This window comes from Colias croceus, chromosome 14, assembly GCF_905220415.1.
Source record: "Colias croceus chromosome 14, ilColCroc2.1".
In the NCBI taxonomy this organism is placed as follows: Eukaryota; Metazoa; Arthropoda; class Insecta; order Lepidoptera; family Pieridae; genus Colias; species Colias croceus.
This window is the reverse complement of record NC_059550.1, coordinates 6201234-6205729: the sequence shown is the minus strand read 5'-3', so window position 1 is coordinate 6205729 and position 4496 is coordinate 6201234. Positions and strand designations below refer to the sequence as shown.

The 4496-nt window shown below is 34.2% G+C and overlaps 1 non-coding gene across 1 annotated transcript; it reads left to right on the top strand.

The window, feature by feature from the left end:
- The first annotated feature begins 3639 nt into the window (after positions 1-3639).
- Positions 3640-3711, top strand: Trnaa-cgc. The gene has a single exon. It is a non-coding gene; the product is annotated as a tRNA-Ala (tRNA).
- Positions 3712-4496: the final 785 nt, after the last annotated feature.

The window sequence follows — 4496 nt, the reverse complement described above, 5'->3', positions numbered from 1 at the left end:
TATAAAACATATCAAAACTTGTTTACACTCATAAATCATTATTTTTTACGAAATACGGATTGAAACCAATAAAATCTAATAGCTTAATTAAAATTATTGTATAAAAAGTTTTCGTTTTCTATAAAGAAGTCGATTACCACCATTAGTTTCACTAATTACGAGATTTTAGAGTTACGATTTAATTTTATTGCCATTGGAATATTTTCTATTGAAACACGGATCGTAAAGAAATTATTACGTACCCATAATTTAACGTAATAAAAAGTCACTGAGCATAATGAAAGTTTTCCGTGGATTTTACTGAAAAATTAATTTTGAGCAATTAAGTAATAATGTCGGGTAATATAAACAATGATTAAGTTTCTAATGGATTTATTAAGACTAAGGCAAATTGTTTTTAATGGCACAAATAAAACTAAATTAGATCAGATCTAAGTTATGTTAGTAGAGGCTTTCTGTAGGCGGTTGGTTGTTTTGTTTAGTGGTACCTGTGTAGGGGGTGTATAAATTTAAATCGTTAATTTATACATGTATATTTGGCTCGGCCATTAGTTTTTCAAGTTCGGCATTTGTTCGGACTCTCCAGCTTCCGTCCTCTCGTCTGGTGGGACCAAAGATATACTTGGAGAAATAAAAGCACAACGGCTCCGTTGGCTCGGTCATGTAGAAAGAATGGGTGAGGAACGAGGACTGTTGGACGACCGGTTGGACGACCTAAGTGTCGCTGGCGCGATCGAGTAGAGGTGGACCTGCGCGTGCTACGAGCCAACAATAATTGGCAAGAGACCGCTCAGGACCGGGGAAGATGGAGAGTTCTCGTCTCAGAGGCCAAGACCCACTTTGGGGTTTCAGCGCCAGAGGAGTAAGTAAGTAAGTAAGTAAGTAAGTAAGTAAGTAATTTATACATGTAATTAAGGCTCTTTGTAAAATAATTATAGGGTGACATAGCTTCGGAGTTGTTTATAAAATAAGTAATACAGTTTTTATAATGTTGCTTGTAAATATTGAAGTACATAGGTATATTATGAAACTTTATAGCTCGAAGCTCTGTTGTTTATGTTATTTAATTTATTTATGTAATGGTTTATTTATTTTGTCTATACTAAGATTAGTATTATCGTCATAAGTTTTCTATTCATTTAATATTTCTTAAAAAAATAAGATATTGAGCTTTCCATCTTGTAATAACAATAGAATACAGATAAAAATAATTAAAATTGTTGGTAAGTACCTAATCAAACAGTTCAAGATAAGAACGATGCTTATGGCATATATAATAAAATCAAGAGATGAGTCCCTTATACATAGCCGTATTGCAGATCTAGATTTTAATCTCTTCCGGGGTTAGAATCCAAGACCTCTCGTTTGCCCTCATGTTAATTACCCACAAACGTAAAATACGGTCCCATATATAAAGTATATAAAACCGCAATACTGGCATAAATAAAGAAATACGTCAGATAAAATTAAATGTGAAATGTGATCAAAATCTATGAATGACGCTTGATTGCCGCTTATTAACGAGTACCGCAAAGTCAATTTAAAATATTTAAATAAAAAACTGCAAATCTTTGAATAAAGTGAACCTTGGGCGTTCCGACAATGAGCATGTCACTGACTGCCCTTTGAAATGTCAGACCCTTGAAGGAACCAGGGCAATTATATTGAAAATCTCTCGCTGTGCTATCTGTTAGTAAAAATAATAAGTCTTCAGTCCAGTGACGTAAGGATCTTATTAGCACTTCGGCGTCAATTCAAGTAGCCCAATGGACTTTAGTCAATTTTTTGGTCCATCCGGAAATGTACATTTAAATGAAACTTCTTTATTTTATAGTGATTTATGTAGTATAGTTATATAAATATGTTACACATCTCATACAGATATAATAAAATACCTAAGTATAAGAACAATACAAACAGAGTTTAGGCTACTCCAGTTTTAGAAGTAACTGTCGCTTAAATGCGAAATTATTTCTGTGTGTGTGTGTTATTAGGTAGGTATATTACTATAAAGAATTTCAACGTACAATCTAAAAAAACTGAACTGCACATGAGCGAAGCAGTGAGCTGAAGACAATATTTTATGAGTTTGATTTAAGTATGAAAGTATTACTTATTTTTCTATTAATGTGGTTACATTTCAGTATAATTTAAAACCACCTAATACAAAAACATGTTTATATGCCAAACCTTGCCTGACAACACATCCGCTCATAGCGAAAACCGCTGATTGCAGATAAAATGAGAGAAAAAAAAATATGTTAACTAATCAAGGATAATATAAATAAATTAAATAATTATATACCCAAACTTGTAGACAGATTAACAATTTACGACCACACATATAAACCGCTTAAAAGTACCGCATTTTTATAGTTCATAAGGAGATTACGGTAACACTGAATCACTCTAAGTGTAACTATGAGTCAGTGAAGCCTTCTAAGGCGTAATGCTTTTGTTTGTGATTGGTCGCTCCAGAGTGGGAGGTAGGCTCACAGGCATAAACCCATTAAGTAATCAAATTACATGACGCCCAAACCACAGATCGTGTGACTAATTGGCATCAAGGTGCTGTTGTGTTTTAATTAAATTATACTCATAATTCCCTTACGTTTCTACCACGTTACAAATTTCGGACAATGGAGCAATTTCTGAGGCGAATGGGAAATGGTGTACGTTAATTAAGGGTGTTACACAAGATAACATTTACTACGTCTTGATTGCGTCTACGTTTATACAGTGCCGTCTAATGGTTTTTTGTGGGATGTTATAGTTATCAATAATACTATTAAATTATGGCTTGTGATTATTTTCATAAAGGGCCTTTTCAATAAAACGACATGGAATTAAAAATAAGTTTCACTTTCTGACTATAAAAGTTGGCAATCATACCATCCACCTGTAGTCGTAAGATCGTCCATTTTTTCTTCAGTTAGTCGGTAGTAAGATCAAGTTCATGGTTGTATAATTAAAAGGCAAGTGCATTTTATTTTATACAGCAATTCCACGAACAATCATATAAATGTTTGGTAATAGTGTTTCAGTGAATAGAATTAACAATAATGAAGATTTCAGTAATATACCTAGAGTCGTCTAGGTCGATGTTGTTATTTTAATCATCATAACCTACCTACTTCTAATTATTATTAAATTATGTGTTCCAGTTACAGAAATACCATTTAAATACATATTTATAATAAAAAAATCTGTTCCATAAAAAAATTCTGACTATACTAACAAGCTACTTGGCTCTACATAATATTGCAACAAAAAAATTGACACTTTAAGGTCCTTTAATTTGTTATTCATTTACAGTATTTTTAATTTTGAAAGTTAAATAAAAAGGGCAGTCATAATATGCAATATACATAGACTATACGACCGTCGCAGAAATGTTAATTGGCTCTTAACTGGTCGCCGAACTCCATGGTCATTGGTTAGACAAGGACAGCAATATGTAATGATGACGTCACGACACTAGTGGTCAATAAAGTTTATTATATACTACATTGAATGCACCTTTGAATGGATATAATAATATTCACTTTCACTGTAGGTTGGTACCACGCAGGTACTTCATACTACATATTGTCTACAATTTTGAGCAATGCACTGCGTAATTTCGCAAGATTCAATGTCGGGGGTGTAACTCAGTGGTAGAGTGTCTGCTTCGCATGCTGAAAGTCCTGGGTTCAAATCCCAGCACCTCCAAACTTAAAACTTTTTTTAATTTTTTAATTGTGAAACGGTGAAAATAACGAGCCTACAGTAACACGTAATACATTTTTTTTGTTTATTTTCGTTACGGTTCTTAAGTAGGTATTACAAGGAATAGCGCAGGATAATCTTGTCTTATTTTCTGACATAAAAATAAAATATTTAAGTACAAAACCAATTCGCAAGGAATGTGGCTTTCTGTAACGACAAAATTCACTTTCAAATAACACTAAAACTGCGGCGCGTTGCATTAATAACAAAAGTTTACTGTTCCTCATAAAGGGATAGTTGCTAAAATGCGAATAGCCGAGGGAAATAAGGAATCCTTCGGCCGTTAAATTTACGACTTGTTGAAGAAAGCCTTGTCTCCTTCCAGATCTTTTTATAATTTATTTTGTATACGGATGCACGTTCCTGTTTCTTCTAGGATAATGTATGTTCTGTATTACTGGACGACAAGGATCCGGGCAAAATTCTATGGCTGTGTTATTGATTAGTGGCCGCTTTTCGCTTTGTACTATACCGACGATCGACAAAGGGAGAATTTTTATCTACATGTCAAGTTTTTACGACCGCACATTATAGTGTTACTAGCGGCCCGTCCCGGCTTCGCACGGGCATTAAACATTACATTTAGATTTGTTAATTTTACTAAACGAATTATTATCAAGCGTAAATTCCGCACACGTCCATCACGTAGGTAGCCGACCGCGCGAGTAAGCCGCGCGGCAGTTTATTTCGTGATCTTAACCCCCCTCCCGTACCCCTGCCCGAGTGAC